Below are 19,604 nucleotides of genomic sequence, written 5' to 3'. Positions count from 1 at the left end.
ATACAGAAGAGAGATTAGCTGAGACTTGTTACTAAATACATTGCCAGTTCTGGAAAGTTATCGCTGCTCAGGTGCTTGTTGTGCTTTAACTCTCACTTTCATAGACAAATGCATGTCAAGATACAGGTGTTTTAGAGGGTACAAATGCAGTCTTCCTTCTGAACAGGACAGTTCATATGCCTGTGTTCCTAATGGATTTTTTGGTGGTTTAAACTGTTGTTCAATACTTAAGGTTTCTCTTTGTTTTCAGTTTCAATCGCTTGGACCTTCCAGCCTATAAGAATTATGAGCAGCTGAAGGAAAAGCTGTTATTTGCAACTGAAGAAACAAGGTTTTGGGCAGGAATAGCTGCGATTTGCACCTTGAAGAATGTGAACTCAGTGTGATGTTCTTCTTCGCTTCTTCTGCTTGTTGCGCACTTCATAGTAAAGTAGACTTGACTTGGATTATTTAACAATAGTAGCGTGTAAGTAAATGGATGTTATCCTGAGGTTTTATCCACGTAAACTCTGGATTTCTACCGAGCACTTTCATAAACCTTCTCACTGGCGGTGAAAGCTATCCTTGCTTCACAGTTTTACTAGGAGGAAGATCTGCCTATTCCAAAACACTGGATGGGTATTTTACCGTATACAGCTCAGAAGGAGAAGAAAAAAGCCTTATGAATATTCTGTTTATGTTAATTCTGACAGTGAAACCTAGTTATCTAACATATTTACAGGAGAGATGAAATTAAACAGGATAATGCAAGATTAAGCTAAGACAACTAGTTTATGTTCTGCATAATGATTTCTGATTCACATAGGGAACCTAGACATGCCGTGGATGTATAAATATCACCCAAAAGGCTTTCAGCCCTATATTTTTAAAACACAAAGTAGTTCTAATTGAAATAGCCTTAGCCCTAGTTCTATAGGGTACGGCTTTTGAATATTGTTATGGTTGAAATGTTTAGTTCAGGAAAAAGACAAATGCTTGTATATATTTTTGCAGTCTCGGATTCCATTTCCTCCATGTTTTCTTTCTTTAATTTAAGTGGCGTGTTTGTGTCTTTCCTGCTGTATTGGATGGGGAAAGGGGGCTGGATATCCCAAGCACCAAAACTTACTTTAATGTACTGCAAACTAAGAGTCAGATGGGAAAAGCAGTCTATGAAACGCTGCATTTGGCCAAGCAGGAAAGTAAACCTGCCAGTGTGTTCAATTGGCAACGTTCTTGAAGTCTGAAATAATGTTTACTTACACGTTTTGCTTTGTAAGCCAACAAGTCTTTTGTTTTTTCTACAGCATGTTCTGTAGAAATAAAACATTGTTCCTATGAACCATTGGTGCACTTTGCTGTTCTTTATGTTTTGGAAACATCCTGTGGATGCTGTGGATAACCCCACAGCATCTGCTACCCCAGGTTATACTGGACTTCCAGCTGAGATGAATGACTTTACTGCTCCCAGCACTGCTTGAGCAACCTGGTCTGTGTGAATTCATACTGCATAACAAATACATACTTGTATATAGCTGCCAATTAATCCCAATTCTCAAGCATGAAAATAACTTCTGTTTCGATTTTTGCCTTATGAAAATGACATGAAAAACTGAATGAGATGCTGAGCTGCTGATGGACTAATTAACAAAGCCTTATTACTCCAGGTAGCTCAGGTGTTCCTATATGAAGCTGCACAGTAAATGTGCCATGTCTTCATCTGATCAAGCAGCGGGAGCTGATATTTTAATGTGTTTCTATTCCAGAAAAAGAAAAAAAAAAAATCCTGAAAAAGAAAAGCCTTTTAAAATTGTCTTGTTTGCATCATTCTGACATGCTGCGCTCTGTCTGTGAATTCAGCTCTCGGTTCTGTTGGTATCTGCAGCCCCTGATTCTTGTGGTGTCTTCATTTTCTTCCAGCATCACTGTTTGTGTATATATGCTCTATTGAACAAGGACATGAACAGGGATCAGCAGCACTGGATGGTAAAATACTGTATGAAATTCATTGTGGAAATTTCCTTGTATTGTAATTTCCAATACTCAGGTAACTGTAACAATATCTCTGTAAGTCAAATACTTTTATAAAATGACTCAAATAGATGCTCGTCCTGTTGTTATTGGTTTGGTGTTACGAAGCACAAGTGTAGAAATGAAGGATTGAACTGCTGCTGGGGGTTGCAGGTAGGCTGGGATTCTGTCGGGTGATATTTCTGCCTGCTGGGGATGTGAGCAGGCGTTGGGCCCGAGCCCCACTTGTGTTGGTCACAGCACAGGGACTGCGGGAAACACTGGGAGAGCAGAGTGGGGAGAGCCGGGCTGTGTGCAGGCCAGGGCATGACATGGAACCTCGGCAGCTGTGCAGCTGCTGAGCTTTTCCCCCAAGTCTTCAGACTCTCGGATGATAACAATGTGCAGCAAAGCCAGCTGGGCACTGCTGATATATCACTGCAGGGTTAGGGGATGAAGCCCTGCAGCACCCGCATGGCACTCCCTGTAATCTGCCATCCTTATGTGCCCAGCTGCTGTAGGTGTTGTTGGAGCAGCGGAGTGGCAGTGCTGTGCTGCAGGGCAGCTACACACCCAAAGGGTCTCCATAGGCTGCAGTGATGTGACCCAAGTCCCACACTCACTTTCTTTCCCATTCCCAAGAATGACATACCAGTAGCAAAATATGTTTTCCCCTTTTCCCAGTGTCCAAAGACAAAGATGAGGTATCTTAGCAAGTGCACCAGCAATGTGTGGAGCAGAACCGCCTTGGGAGCCACTGTCACACCTGAGTCAATCTGTTCTAGGCTTCCCATGGAAATGTAGCATTTTGACTCTTTGTTAGTAAATCTTTGAGGTTGCATTTGACTTGCTGTTGCAATGTCTGCTGCTTGCTCTTCATGCAGCTAGTCCATGTATTTGTTTATGTAGTCAGTGCTAGGGTTTGATTTAGACAGCTCCGCCATCTTTTCAAGAGCTGCTCCATGGCCGGCTGTGGAGAGAGGGTGAGTGGGAGAGGACACCTGTGTCCCACAGTGGCTCCTCCAGTCAGTAAAGGTCCTGAAATTGGTCTCTTCAGCTAATAGGGAGCTTTCCTCAGCTACCATGTGTTTGGAAAGAGGAAGAGCAGTCCCAGGGCCTTCAGCTGTGAGACTCTTCACACAGACCTTGTGGAGATATCTGCAGGTGTAGTCTGGGATGGAATGGCTCCTGTTTGGCTCTTGTTACCCACGTGCGGCATGTGGTTATTGATCTTTGAAGGGAGCAACATAGGAAAGAATCCTGTTCTCATCTACTACCTAATGCTAAGTCATTCCTCCTCACGGGGAAGTGACTAAGCATTGGTCCTGGGTGCTAGGAGAGGAATGTCAGATCTGAAATCAGTGTGAATGATGGACATCCTTGTTTAACACAGGGCCGCTCTGTAGTGCAGAGGTGCTTGTGAGTTCAGAAGATACCTGCTGAAGGAGATCTGCCTTGCTGTTGGACGTCATCAAGCTGCAGTCTTCCCAGGCAACAGCAAAACAGGCAGAGGTGTGTGCTCCAGACTGTGCCAGCCTTTGATTCTGTTCCTGAGGTGAGCTGCACTTTGCTCGCTGCAAATTCCAACTATATTTGTAGGAATTATTACTATGAATAACACAATGGTGGTGTTTGAGTCGCAGACAGACGCAGCAGAGCCCTTTGCTCTGATCTTTTCACTCAAGCAGCTTTTTGCCATCCCCACCTGGAGCCACTGAAGCGTGCAGCCAGGAGCTGGACTCAGTGGTCCTCGCAGGGACCATCCAGCTCAGGAATTCTATCATTTTACAATCACTGAGCTTGGCAGACTTGCAAAGAGTGTGGGTGTGACAGCAAGCAATTAGCGTGGCCAGCATCAGGAACTCATGGTTATGAGCTTAGGGCTGGTTTAGGTTTGCCAAGCAGGGGGACTAATGCTGGGATCCTTCTCTCCGGCCTGGAGGCTCTCACACAGCAGCATGGTTCTGTGTTTGGCAGGTGGGTTGGACCCAGGCCGTGCAGGAATCAACTGGGCTCTGCTTCAGCTGCAGTCTGAGGGCCTTTGGCTGCAGCCAGCTGCTGTTCACACAGGGTGCAGAAAGCTCCAGAGTCACACAAGGGCCTTCAGGCTCCGTGTGAAACCCCACAAGCTGAGGGGAAGGAAGTGAACATCACCAGAGGTGGGGACTGCACAGCACTGATGTGTGGTGACAGATCGGGGTGGGCGGTGAAGTTGGGAAGACCAAGAATGAAAGATGGGAAAAGCAGTTGAATTTAAAGGAAGAGATGCGAAACCAACAGGATAATCACCTTGTAATTGCCAGCCCAAACAAGGGACGTTTTGACCAGCGACTGCTCTGATCCACTTAACAAAAGCCAGAAAACCACTCCATAAACTTAGAAGAACTGCTCAAAGCCACAAGCTACAGGTACTGGAGAAGAGCAGGACCTTTGCCCTGCAGTCCCCGGCAGTTTCAAAAACACCAAAGCCGACACTGGTTTGCTACCGTATCTCTTATGGGACGGCCCCAGACAAATCATCCCTTCTGGTCTGAGGATGAGGAGGGTCAGATCCTTTCAGAGCACCAAACCTGGCAGCCAACCTCATCACCAAACAAGCAGCCGGGATCCAAATGCCAGCACTCTCCATTCATCATCCCACTTCCTCGCTGCAGTCAGTCCGATGCTTCATGAGGTTCAGAAGCAAACAAAATCAATACAGTCATCTTGATCCTTGCAGGAACACACTGTGAGCAACAGAACACCTTCCTGGAAGAACTACCTCCATGAACAGAGGCAGCGACCACCTCCTCCCCTCCTACAGCCTCATTGCTTTCTCCTTAAGTATCACCACATGGAGCCTTGACCTTCCCTGGCACCCAGGCACCAAAGGGCTCTTTTCATGTTCTTTACGGCAGGCTGGGAAAGAATCTTGGCTTCAAAACTTTCAGAGCAGCAAGAAGGAAGTATTGGCTCTCTTCACAGACAGCCTTGGCTCTTCTGCTGATGCCAGTGGGGAACATCAGCAGAGAGCATCTCTAAAGCAGAGAAGCACATGTATGAGAATGAAAGTCAATTAGGTCTGAGCAGGATTAACAGGGTTTTAATTGAACTATGTGAACTGGAACTTGGGTCACAAGCTGCTTTTGAGCCTGCCTCAAGGGATCTTGCAGCTTGCACTGGAGGAGCACAAGGATGCACTGTGAGCGGGACGGTGAGTGGTCAGAGAGGGAGACCTGCTTGAACAGTCAAAAATGGAACAGAAAAACTGCTTGAGATAGATGCCTGGGAATTTGAGGACTTACCGCAGTCTTTCTTTCCTTTCCTCTTCTGGGGAGGGAACCAAGTAACACCAGCCAGAGCTCACCCAGCTCACCGCTCCTCCTGCAGCCCAAGTGACTGCCAGGCAGCTCCCTGCTACAGCTACACTTGCCAGGGAGCCTACAGAAATCCCCATTATCAATTGACTGAATCCCCATCTAATCCCCCGCTCCTATTAACAAACACTGCCTTTATTTTGCTACCTCCACGGGGGCTCTTGGAGCCAACATCCCTCATGAGAGGCAAATTAATTAAGACATTGCACCATTTCCTCTTTCCAGGAAGGTGGAGGTGTTCTGGCAGACATTTTGCTGCTTCCAAGTCAAGCACGGACACACGCATGCCTGAAAGTATGAGCTAACCACCTTCACACAGATCGAAGGAGCTGAAAGGCCTCCCCTAAACGGGTCACTCTCGTGAACAGGCCCGGGATGTCCCTGTGTTTCTACAGAGCTCCAGCAGCTTTCATAGTAAACACACAGAAAGAGGCAGCATGACTTTTAAAAAGTTACTTTTGTTTTAATTTGAAACAAAGATTATATGTACACAGAACATAAAATATGTAAGATACTAGTAATTACTCAAGGCATGCTATAAGTTCAGCTAATAATCAAGGTTTTAAAACAGGTATTGAGCTGTTAGGAACCAACAGCAAACATAGCACAATCCCACCTCCCCCACACAAGATGAAACCCCAGGAATATCCAGGAATTCCACTTAACAAGAAGTCATTCAGCCTCAGCTCAGACAGGAGGAGAAGCTGCTCTGAGTTAACAACCACACAGGGCTCATTGCTGACTGGCTCTTGGCAGTGGAAGCACTCCTGTACTTTGGGTAACGTACACATTACTCTTTCAGTATTTGTACGTCTCTCAGAAGAAAGCAACAGAACCAACGTTAGTGAACCTGCAGGAGGACAGGATTAAATAAAACAACTACCATCCCCATTTGTGGAAACTCACAGCTCAGTATTAGTCTTTATTCTTGGTGTGAGATATTTTTGTCATGTTTCTTTGTCCTGAGATCTCCAAGCAACTTCGGAATGCTTTTGTCTCGCATGCTTTGTTCTGTTCTCCTCATGCTGCCCACCTGACTCATCCACCAACAGCAAGGGAGAGAAGCAAACGCGGTCCTTCTCACACTGATGGTTCCAGCAAATGTGCTGTTAGGCTTCTGGTAGAGAACAGACACAGCACAGTACTGCTGCCGGACCTGGGCACACAACGCATTTGTCAATTGAGGATGGTAGTCTGTGTATGCAAAAGGATGGCAGACCTGCAGCCCCACCACAGAACCCTTTTCTTCAAAGCCACTGTAAGCCCTGGGGCACCTAACACAGCAGGTTCTCCTCCCATTGACTCATTTGTGAACAAACAAACCAAGCAGTGAGCTGGCATCAGGAAGCTCCAGATGCCTTACAGAGACTCTAGCTATGACACCACCTCACTCTCCAGTCCCGTCTAGCCATATTTCAGGTTAACACTAGACCGCCCCTGGCCCTGAAGAGACAGACCCTGAAGGAATGCAGTGTCTCCGGCTCTTGCCATATATCAAGTCCCAAATAGGTGAAGACCTCTTTGCTGCTAATGCACTGGAAGCCCTTCCCTTCCAACTTCCTTAGTTCCAATCCACAGTCCATGAAAGGGAAAGCACGGCCATGCCTGAAAAACAGGCCACGCAGTCCGTTGCCTTTGGTGCACCTCTGAGGAAGCATTCCAGGTGATTCTGCTGTCCTTTGTGCCTTCCTGCTCAAGCCCTTATCATTTCTTTTTGCTTTCCATCTTGGCTTTCTTGCTCAGCTGAGCAGCACTTGCCTTGGGTTTCTTCACCGTCTCCCAAGTCTTAGACTCAGAACCCTCCGAGTCCTGCAAGAAGCAATTTGGAAACAGTCAGGGAGCTTTCTAACAACGGGCTGATGCCCAGTTCATTTCGGGCATTTATGTGAAAGCAAAAATAGGTAAGTGCTGGGTATCTCCGCTGGAATGCATTTATATCAGGCTGAGCCTACATTTAGTAAGACTTGAGCAGCACCATCCCTGCTTCCTCTGCATGTATTTCTGGATGAGTGTGAATTCACACACAGCCTGTTACCACAGAGGTCGTTATAAGCTTAAGTGCCTAAATCAGGCTTTGTAGAAAAAAAACGCCCCCCTTCTAACAGCAGGACAAAAACCAACACTAAACAACAATTATTCACACCAGAAAAAGGAGAAGATATCACAGAATCACCAGCATGTATTGAACCACTGAAAAGGTATTTCTGCCAAATTTTCATTCTTATCACGTGCGAGACAAAAGGTAAGCCACAAAACAGCAGTCAGAATGTCATGTTCAGAGCCTTTACACCAAGACCAAAATCCAGGCAGGGCACCGAAGGCAAAGCTCTCTTCACCTGGACTAACAAGGAATCCTAAGGTATAAAGCTTGTTTCCTTCAGGGGAGATGACAGGTAGTATTTCAGCCATGGGAAATAAAGTCTAGTTATCTGGTAAAGACACAAGGGAACAGCACCAGTCTCATTGGAGAAAGCGCACACACACAGATTGCCCCCTTCCATTAAATGCATTTGAGTATAAATATTGCTTTAGAATCTTGGGTTCTAGCAGTCAGAGCTTGCCAACTGGAAAAGGACACACAGAAAATGCCAGAGCAAGATGTGCTAGCTTCAAGCTCCCAACACAGAGCACCAGATAATAGAGGGGCAGACACGCATCTGACAGTATCCTTTAATCAAAGAGTCCTGTTCAATCATCTCTAAAGTCACTGGGCTATTACAGTTCACATCTGTGTGGCTTCCCAAGGAAAGTGAGTTGGCTGCCTTTCCAAAGGCTGTAATCAGTGCACAGGGAGCTGTAAGGCTCTGCAGAAACAGAGCAACAAGCAGCTATTACTCAGGTTTGTAGATTGGTGCTGCTGAGAAGTGAACACTGATGCCTTCTGCTGTTCGAACCAAAGTAGTCTCCAAAGCCTGAAGCCTCTAAAACAAAGAAGCTCATCTGTACCTGAACCTAAGCATCATTCCTAAGAAATGGAGAGTGTCTCTTTTATTTATTGTCATGTGAATTCATCACATGCACAGGAAATCATGGGGACAGTGCATATACGGAGAAAATAAGAAACAGAGCATACAAACAACCTGAACACAAACAAGCTTGTCAGTTCTATCGCATTAATTGGAGGAATGAGGGCCAGAAACCCCACATCAAACAAAGCGGTCATCATTCTCAAAGAACAAGCACTAGATATACAGTATCTCAACTAAATTCATTGAGGGAAATGATGGGTAGTGATGGCTGCAAAGGAACAGAGGAGTAAAAGAGAATCAGCACCGGCAATTGCAGGCTCTGCCTCACTGTAGACCACACCACTGAGGTCCAATTTTAACTAAAGGGAAGGTGGCATCATAGTCTCCTGTCTCACATGAAAACTTCACCTAAAGCTTCAGCTGTACAACCTCAAAGAGCAAGTCTGGAAGCCAGTACTGGAAACAGCCAGTAAACACAAAAACCTCCGAGTCCTACTTGCAGCTGGGCATCCAGTGCAAACAGCAACAGACAGTGCATCAGAAGCCGGAAAAGCCAACAGGGAAGAGAGACAAGCTCAAGGCGCAGGGACACCTTTCTTCCTCCCACGCTGCTTTCGTTTCTCTCAGCCCTCACAGAGCAGGGGATGCTCACAGTCCATCGCCAGCAGTTCCAGTTGGGCTGAAAGGCCACCAGTTGGGAACACCAACACGGAAACGTGGGACAAGCAGCTCCATTTCCAGGAAGGACGTGAAGCTGACCACTTCATGGCCCTGCAATTACCAGCCCGAGCCAGGCATGTTTTGAGTAGCTATTGAAAGAGGCAGCACCACTATTCAAATGTATGTTTCGCTTTTATTTGCAATAGAGAGATGCTAAATGCATCCAAAATACATTTCAATATGAAATCAAATAGGAGGGATACTGGTAATGACTAAAACTTCCTTAGTTCCTCTCCGCAGTCCACGAAAGGGAAAGCACGGCCATGTCTGAAAAACAGGCCACGCAGTCCGTTGCCTTTGGTGCACCTCTGAGGAAGCATTCCAGGCGATTCTGCTGTCCTTTGTGCCTTCCTGCTCAAGCCCTTATAGTTTCTTTTTGCTTTTCATCTTGGCTTTCTTGCTCAGCTGAGCAGCACTTGCCTTGGGTTTCTTCACTGTCTCCCAAGTCTGAGACTCAAAACCCTCCGAGTCCTGCAAGAAGCAATTGGGAAACAGTCAGGGAGCTTTCTAAACACTGGCTGACAGCTGCTTTGGGAGCAAAAGTCACCTGACAGAGCAGCTTTGGGGGCCAGCACTGGAAATTGCCTTCCTGACCTCAGGGCACATTAGAAACTCCACCTCTGTCTAGTTCCCAAAAATCCCATGCAAACCAGAGCCTAAAGTCATCTCTTGCAAGGCGGTCCGTGCTGGGAGGGTGGACCCTCTGCCTGGCAGCTCACAGGGCGCAGCAGCAGCTGCAGGATAGGATGAGCTGGCACCTCAAGGCTGCTGGCGTGCGGAAGGAAGGACAGAACCAAGTGTGGCACTCTCAGCAGTGCCGGGGCACACTGCCGTGGGCAACAACTACAGACGGTTCCCTCCCAGCTGACTGCCTGAGCATTCCTATCAATCTCACACAGAGCTACTTACTGCCTTTGGGGACTTGGAAACTGGCAGGATGATGGCCAGCACACACAGGAGCTGGAAAAGGGCTCCAAACAAGAGTCTGTAGCACAGCACGTTCTCCAATAGTGTGGGCTCAGGGATCTCAGGTGGTGAGAAATGCAGTTCAGCAGCCATAGCGCAGACAGCTGCTGCTCCACTGCTCTCACAGAGGCTGCCTGATGTGAGGGGGGAAAAAGGCATCGTTAGTCTCAGGTTCTGTGATGGGGTTACTTCCTGCTAGCAAACATTTCCAGGCTGACTTAGAGAGGTGCTGGGAAGATATCCAGGGCCTACTGACCCGAGAACAAAGAGGGATATCAAACTTGCAGTTCAGTTGCCTTTGCCCGCCTGCCAAGGAAAAGAGCCCTCAGCCTTCAGTACTGCTGCACTTGCAGGTGGGGGGAAGAGAAGCAAGAGAGGACAGGTGGACGTCAAATAAGGGAAGAGCTTAACAGACAAGAATAAACCTATCCCTGAGCTCCATCACACGAGTGACCACTGCCATATTAATATTAATACCAGTATTATTCACAGAATTAAAGTTTCCCATGTTCACGTACCTGGCTGTGGACGTGTTTGCTGTCTTGCTGCTGCTGTGCTCTACAACGCCAGCCACAGAAATAAAGTGTGCAGAAAGCTGATCTGTTGAAGACAGAGGAGTGAGCTGTGCTTAACCAACACTGCTTCAGAGCACGCTTACAGTAAGGCACACCTACCTTACAATGGCCACGCAGGAAGCTTCAGACACAGCTGTTTCCATGAAGCCCAATTGCATTTCACAGCCACTCACGCTCTGCTCCTCGACAATCTGCAACAGAAAAGTCACAAGATGCAAATCCCATCCCTCGGAGATGTCACAGACCTCCGCACTCATGGAGCAGCACTCATGTCATTGGGTGAGAAAGCAGACATGTGCTTACCGAGTGAGTGCTGTTTGCTGCCAGTTGCTGGTAGGACCCCACCTAACTCTAAGTACGAACAGTAACCTATGCCTAACTCTAAAACAGGAACAGAAACCTAGACCTAACACTAAAACATGAACAATAACCTACTCCTAATTAAAAAACACTAACAATAATCTACTACTAACAGTGCAACTAAACACTGAAATCCACAATAGAAATAGGGTTAAGATGGATCCGGGGGCCCGCAGAGGTCTCAAAGGAGAAGATGATGTTAAACGAAGCCACCCAGCTAATGCCGGGGGCGGGACGGTAAGGAGCCCAGCGCCTAGACCAGCGATGGCGGAGCTGAGATGGTAAGGATGTGGGGCCTGGCATGGTGGTATGGTGCCAGGACAGCTGTGCCGCGGGTGGATCCACCTCCATGGGCTCATCTGGAGGTAGATCCACCTCCATGGGCTCATCAGGAGGTGGATCCACCTCCATGGGCTCCACGGAGGTTGTCACGCGGCTGGTCCAGGCGCAATGGGAATGGGCTCGCTTGCCTGTCTGCCGCCTGATGGTCCTGGCGGGCCCCCTCCTCCTTCTCTTCGACCATGCTGTCCCCGACTCCATCTTCCCACCTATATCCTGGGAATCCTCCAGCCTCGCTCTCTTAGCTCCCCACATTGCTGTCAATGGCCGGAGCTCTCAGAGGCGAGTGCGTTGCGTGGGGCAGCGGTGACCAAGGTGACCAAGGTGACATGGCCAGGGTTCTAACATGGCGGCCGCACTGCTGGCACTGCTGGCACTGGCGTTCCACATGGCATGAAGAGGGGGCTGGAGGACAGGGCACGGCACGGGAGCCAGAAGGCACTGCCTGTGCCCAGCGGGCAGCCCTTTTCTCCGGCCGGCAAGAGGGCACAGAGGAGCCGGCCCTGAGCAAAGGGCCCTCGGCCTCCTTCATCCTCCCCCTTCTCCCACAAGGGAATCTCTTGGTGCTGCCATACGCAGCACGCAGCACCACGCTGATTGGGCTCCTGAGCTCAGCGCCAACAACAGCAGGCTCCAAAGGGCACCTGACTACTCCTGCCTGCTCAGACACACCATCTCTGCTCTCTGTGTTCAAATCCAGAGCCTCTCCTTGTAATACCTCCAACTCCATTTGCATCCAATCACTCTGATTACCTTCCACATCCGCACACCATGCTGGAACACACACGGGGCCACTCTGCCTAACCGACCCTCAGTGGGGACCCACAGACGTGCAGCACCATCAGCACAGCAGAACTGGGCCGTGCTCCTGATGCTGCCACTTGTCCAGCCTCCCTCTCGCCGCCCCCATTCTGCTCAGGCAGCCAGTCCCAGCAACAAACACCAGCACAGAACTGACTCGTCCCGCTCACTGAAAGCCAGAGCAAGGACATGTTACACACCTTCGTTCAGCTCCACGCACTCGCTGGCACCACACGCATCGCCTCTGCGTGCCGCAGCACCGCCAGCTCCTCCCCCGACATCCCTCCATGCCCCACACCGTGGCCTGACCCCGTTGGCAGCGCACAGCCCGCTCCTCCCGGCCCCGATCACCTTCCCGGCGCCGCCATGCCACCATGGCCCGGAACTGCTCCCGCCAGCACGAAGCGCTTCCTGCCCCTCCATCCCCCACTTCTCCTTTCCCTTCACTTTCCATCCATACTCAGGACACAGATATCAATGGAGGTGGCTGCAGAAGATCATCTGTGCAGGCAATCAATGGTTCGTGCTGCGCTTCACTGCCTTGTGCTCTTCACTGACTGCTCTGTTGTGCCCTTTCCTAACCCCGCAGGACCATTTGCTTCTGTCTTTAGTGAAAGGGCTCTCCCTCAGGAATCCCGGACCCTGGAGGTCTGGGGAATGGGAGATTTCCCTTTAGTCGGGGAGGAGATGGTCCGTGAGTGCCTAGGAAACATTAAGGTCCATCAATCCATGGGACCTGATGGGGTGCATCCGCAGGTGCTGAGGGAGCTGGCGGAGGTCGTTGCTGAGCCGCTCTCTGTAATCTATCAGAGGTCTTGGAGAACTGGGGAGGTGCCTGAAGACTGGAGGACGGCCAATGTCACTCCTGTCTTCAAAAAGGGCCAGAAGGAAGACCCGGGTAATTATAGGCCGGTCAGCCTCACCTCTGTCCCAGGGAAGGTGATGGAACAGCTTGTGCTGGATGCCATCTCCAGACAACTGGGAGATAAGGAGGTTATCAGGAGTACTCAGCATGGGTTCACCAAGGGTAGGTCGTGCTCGACCAACCTGGTGGCCTTTTATGAAGATGTCACTAGCTGGGTGGACAGGGGGAGGGCGGTAGATGTAGTCTACCTTGATTTCAGTAAGGCTTTTGATACTGTCCCCCATGACATCCTTATAACAAAGCTGAGGAAGTGTGGGATAGATGAGTGGGTGGTGAAGTGGGTCGAGAATTGGCTGACTGACAGCGCAGAGGGTTGTCGTTTGCGGTGCGGAACCTGGCTGGAGGCCTGTAACTAGTGGCGTCCCCCAGGGGTCTGTACTGGGTCCGGTCTTGCTCAACATCTTCATCAACGACCTTGATGAGGGGATAGTGACCACCCTCAGCAAGTTTGCTGATGACACGAAGTTGGGAGGATTGGCTGACACGCCTGAAGGCTGTGCTGCCATTCAGCGAGACCTGGACAGGCTGGAGAGCTGGGCAGTAAGAAACTGGATGAGGTTTAACAAAAGCAAGTGTAGAGTCTTGCACCTGGGTAGAAATAATTGCATTCACCAGTACAGTCTGGGGGAAGAGCTGCTGGAGAGGAGCTCTGCTGAGAGGGACCTGGGCGTCCTGGTGGACGACAGATTGACCATGAGCAAGCAGTGTGCCCTTGTAGCCAAAAAAGCCAATGACATACTGGGGTGCATTAAAAAGAGCGTGTCCAGCAGGTCAAAGGAGGTGATCCTCCCCCCTCTACTCTGCCCTGGTGAGGCCTCATCTGGAATACTGTGTCCAGTTCTGGGCTCCCCAGTACAAAAAAGACAGGGATCTCTTGGAAAGAGTCCAGTGGAGGGCCACTAAGATGGTGAAGGGCCTGGAGCATCTCCCCTATGAGGAGAGACTTAGGGAACTGGGTCTGTTTAGCCTTGAAAAAAGAAGGCTGAGATGGGACTTGATCCAGGTTTATAAATACCTGTGGTGTGGGGGCCATAGTGGCGAGGCTGGTTTCTTTTCAGTAGTGCGTGGGGACAGGACTAGGGGTAATGGGAAGAAACTTCAGCATAGGAAGTTCCGCACGAATGTGTGCAAGAACTTCTTTACAGTGAAGGTGATGGAGCACTGGAACCGGCTGCCCAGGGGGGTGGTGGAGTCTCCTTCTCTGGAGATATTTAAGACCCGCCTGGACGCCTACCTGTGTGACATGGTGTAGGGAGCCTGCTTTGGCAGGGGGGTTGGACTCGATGATCTCTAGAGGTCCCTTCCAACCCCTACGATTCTGTGAGTCTGTGATTCTGTGAGTAATGGGCACCTGAGAGTGCAGCGTTATTCAGCTGACCAAATGGATGAGTACACCAAAAGAAGAGACAGATATTTCTCTATACGTCTAGTGAAAATTCCAGAGCTTAAGGCATTCCAAAGCTGTGACAAACCCACATTCTGCCACTGATGGCACCTTTGTGTGTTTTGGGCTCTCATTTAAATGGCATTTCTGTGGGGTCTCCAGCACACCTTAAGGCATCTGGTAAATGCAGCTGAGGACCTTCAGGAAAGCCATGTCCTGGTAGTGTCAGTGCTTGCTGGACAACTGTGAGCCCCACAATGGGTCTCGTTCCTGTGTGCCACCTTCTGAACACCAGTACCATGTTGTAGATGAGAGGCCAAGCCAAGCTAAATCTAATCATGCTTCTTGAAAGGGATGCTTTCTGAAGAGTCTTTACACTAATGAGAAGACCACAAACATTAACTCAGTGAGCTCGAAATCACTGTGCATTTACATGCCTATGGTCTTGTTTGTCTCACAGAGACATGGTGGGATGGTTCCTGCCTCTGGACTGTAGCAAATGGGATAGAGACTCTTTATGACAAATGGACAAGGAAGATGAGGAAAAGCTGCTGCTGTCCATGAGAGTGCACTGAGCTCTGCCTGGGGATGGCAGAGGAGCCAGCTGAGAACTGATGGAAAGGGCTCAAAGAGGAGAGTGGCATATTCTGTTCCTTGCTTCCTGATCCAGAAGAACAAGAGGAGGGGGACAGGCAGGAATCTGAGTTACAGCTCAGATGGAATTGTTTTCTTCAGACTGCCTGCTATGGTGCAGTGTTTTGGTTCTAGGAGTAAATCACTGATAGCACTCTGGTGTTTACATCTGCTGCTAAGCAGTGTTGTACGGAGCCAAGGCCATGCATGGTCAGTGGAGGGCACATGGAGTTGGGAGGGAACAGAGTGAGGACAGCTGACTGAAAGTGGCCAAAGGGGCGTTCTCTATCAGCTGAAACAGGTGGGAGTTCATCTCAGTCTCTTCACTTCCCAGGGTCCAGCTGGGCATCAGTCTGGTGGTGCTGAGCAAGTGCTTGCGCATCAGTTGTTACATAAATTCCATATCAACGGATATATAGTGATAACTATTACTCCTCTCCTTTTATCTCTCTTAGTAAATTGCTTTGTTACAACCCCAAGCTGTACTTTTTTTTGCCAATTCTCTTCCCCATCCCACAGGGAATGGGGCAGTGCACCAAGCACTGTGTGCTGCTGAGCCACATGTTGGGTTCAACAACCACTGTCATTTCGGTGCCTGATGTGAGACTCCAAGGGTTGAGATAACAGCACAACTGTCCAGAGTGAGATAACTCAGGGCTTTGTGGGAGTTGGAAAAGTGCAGGCCATGATGCTAATTGTTTCCCTATTTGTGGAGCTTGTTGAGTCTTCTCATGAAGCTTCACTGCACAGCTCCTTACTTGGTGCTTGGATGCTGGAATAGGGTATTTAATTTGCTATGCTGTTTGACCTCAGTTTGTACCACGATAAAATTGGCAGCTGACAAAGTGAAGTTTTGTGCACATTCAGCTCTGTGGTCATCTTTGGGTTTTGGAAGTAATATTGTCGATATGATTAGGAATTACACAATTTACATTGTCGCATCTGTGAGCCCGGGGGTGTACTGGATATTGTGTTGAGGGACAAGGTTTAGTGGGAGCTATAGGTAATAGGTGAACGGTTGGACTGGATGATCTTTTAGGCCTTTTCCAACATTGGTGATTCTATGAATCTATGATTGAGGTTAAACAATTATTCAGGAATATCACTGAGAGATCTGCCCCATGATGAGAAGGCTCTGCATGGCAGGGGGTGTGGGATGGTCTGGGCAGCTGCCTGGAGCGGTGGGCACCCCCAGGGCTTTGGAACTTCATCTCTGAGCAACTGCAGGATCCTGAGAAACTGGTAGAATATTGGGGGCAGGTCTGCTGTGGCACTGGTAACCCCCAAGAGGCATACATGACTGCAGTGTGCCCGATCCACAGAGCTGGACATGCTGACAGTGCTGCAGCCTCTGCAACTCCTGGCACAGACCTTGCAGCAGCTCCAAGGTTTTGCTACACGTCCTGCAGTTGCTCCAAGCTCTGGGAAAGATCCCGCTGTCACTCCACCCTCATAATGAGCTCTGCAGTCACTCCTGCTACGGGTCCTGTAGCTGTTCCAAGTATGGTAATAAGAAAATGCAACAAATTCCACCCAAGGGAGGAAGTACAGTCCTGCGGTGGCTCCAACCCCTCCAATGAGCCCAGTGGCTGCTCCAACTTAGTCACAGGTCCTGTGGTGATTCCAGCTCTGGCAATGAACTCTGAGGTCACTTCAACTCCTGCAACAGCCCGACAGCCACTTCAGCTCCTACAGTGAACCCTATGGCTGTTAAAACCCCTGCAACTAGTCCTGGACTTGCAAACAGATATGCATATGTATTAGTATCTGTGCATATATGTTTGCAACTGCATATGTTGTATATGTGTGAAAATATACTAAATATATTATATATGTATAAATACATTTGTCATAATTATTATCCTTTTCTTTTTATCTTTGTCTCAGTCCATAAACTTTAAACCACAGCACTGCCCTGAGACGCTTACGGATCTCCTTGGGACTATTCAATCTGATCTGGTCACACACTGAAGAGCACCAGAAGATCTCGAGGTTTTCTCAGGGAACAGCTCCTGAGGTATATTCCTTACACCAGCTTTGGAAGAGGCCTCCCTCCAGTTCTCTGGTCCTGCTCTAAAGGGGCCCTCTTCTTATGGCAGTGCCAGCAAGGAGACCAGCTCTGACAGACCTGTTCATATTGCTGGCTACTGACTGCAGCCCTGGATTGATGCTGTAGAGGCAACAGGACTGTCGTGAGACACACAAGACCTTCAGGACTGCACAAATGAGAGGACTTGAGAGCACTGTGGTGGTGTAAAGAGATCAGAAATGAAAAGAGCACGTTGAGCTGCTGTCTGTGGCTGTACCTCCCCAAATCCAGACAAAGTAGGAAAAAAGAAAAGCTAAGTAAAAGTCTATTTTGAAACCTTTTTAGGTATCTTATAACATATTCGGGGAATCTGTATACATGTTTACATGAGTTCTTGGAGTGAAAAAATGGAAATTAGGTAGGAAAGAAGTATAATACATTTTTATTTATAAGTTCAATAACATTTTTTTTTTTGCACATTGCTATATCTCACACAATCAAACAATCAAAGATGCATAAAACATGAAGAACCATCACTGGGAATCCTATGAGGAAGTTGTGCATTTTATGGAAGCTGGAATAGTGCTTATTGCAACATCTTCCTGAGAGCGTGCTTGATCTCCCTGTTCCTCATGCTGTAGATAATAGGGTTCAGTGTTGGAGGAACCACTGCGTACAGAAGTGCCACTGTGAGATCCAGGAGTGGGAAGGAGATGGAGGGGGGCTTCAGGTAGGCAAAAACGCCAGTGCTGACAAATAGGGAGACCATGGTCAGGTGAGGGAGGCATGTGGAGAAGGCTTTGTGCCGTCCCTGCTCAGAGGGCATCCTCAGCACGGCAAGGAATATATGCACATAGGACACAACTATGAAAACAAAGCACCCAAAGCCTAAAGTGACACCAAAAAAGAAAAACACAACTTCCCTGAGATAGGAGGCTGAGCAGGAGAGCTTGAGAATCTGGGGGATTTCACAGAAAAAATGGTTCACAACATTGCCTTGGCAGAGAGGCAGTGAAAACGTACTGGCAGTGTGCAGCAGGGAATTGAGAACCCCAGTGCCCCAGGCAGCTGCTGCCATGGTGGCACAAGCTCTGCTGTCCATCAAGGTCCCATAGTGCAGGGGCTTGTAGATGGCAATGTAGCGGTCATAGGACATGATGCTGAGAAGGGAATACTCTGCTGAGAGGAAGAAGAAAATGAAAAAGATCTGTGCAGCACATCCTGCGTAGGAGATGGCCCTGTTGTCACAGAGGGTGTTGGCCAAGGCTTTGGGGAGTGTGGTGGAGATGCAGCCCAGGTTGAGGAGGGCCAAGTTGAGGAGGAAGAAGTACATGGGGGTGTGCAGGTGGCGGTCACAGGCTACAGCTGTGCTGATGAGGCCATTGCACAGGAGGGCAGCCAGGTGGATGCCCAGGAAGAGCCAGAAGTGCAGGAGCTGCAGCTGCCGTGTATCTGCCAAAGGCAGCAGGAGAAACTCACTGATGGAGCTGCTGTTGGGCATCTGCTGTTCCTGGGCTTGGAGTCCTGCTCAGAGTGCAGAAGGTAATGACAAGTCCAGACCATTCTCAGAGACACTCCTCCTGCTATACTATGAAATGTTTTTATTCTCTTACAACAGTGTACATTTAGCACCACTACTTGCATTTAATTTCATGTATTTCAGCATTCCTTAAGCAGAAGCAGAATATGGAGCTCTGACCTTCCTCTTATTTTCTTATCCCTTCTCCCTGGATATTTTCATCTGTTTCATGTCTCATATCTTTACCACAATTGCTCTTAGATCCCCATACCCCAGCTTCTGTGGCATTCAGTTTCAGTTAGAAAATGCTGCCTGTTTGTAAGATAAGTGAATTATTCATGCCTACAGAAAATGATGATAATTCCATCCTTCGAGAAAGGGGAGACTGAAAGCACATCATGTGTGACTGTTCACAAAACAAGCAATTGATTGACGAAAAATTCTCAGAACTCCTATTGCCCCTTTTAGATTTTTGACTCTAATTCTCTTTGCCTCAGAACAGGAAATGGAAACCCCCTGCCATGGCTCTCCTCTTGCAAAGGGACCTCAGAAACATTCTGTTGTGCAATGGAGCCGTCTAGCCATATTTCAGGTTAACACTAGACCGCCCCTGGCCCTGAAGAGACAGACCCTGAAGGAATGCAGTGTCTCCGGCTCTTGCCATATATCAAGTCCCAAATAGGTGAAGACCTCTTTGCTGCTAATGCACTGGAAGCCCTTCCCTTCCAACTTCCTTAGTTCCAATCCACAGTCCATGAAAGGGAAAGCACGGCCATGCCTGAAAAACAGGCCACGCAGTCCGTTGCCTTTGGTGCACCTCTGAGGAAGCATTCCAGGTGATTCTGCTGTCCTTTGTGCCTTCCTGCTCAAGCCCTTATCATTTCTTTTTGCTTTCCATCTTGGCTTTCTTGCTCAGCTGAGCAGCACTTGCCTTGGGTTTCTTCACCGTCTCCCAAGTCTTAGACTCAGAACCCTCCGAGTCCTGCAAGAAGCAATTTGGAAACAGTCAGGGAGCTTTCTAACAACGGGCTGATGCCCA

Source organism: Coturnix japonica, chromosome W (assembly GCF_054131305.1).
Source record: "Coturnix japonica strain WE chromosome W, WE-NBRP24, whole genome shotgun sequence".
Taxonomy (NCBI): Eukaryota; Metazoa; Chordata; class Aves; order Galliformes; family Phasianidae; genus Coturnix; species Coturnix japonica.
The sequence above is the reverse complement of the archived record's forward strand: the minus strand, read 5'-3'. Positions refer to the sequence as shown.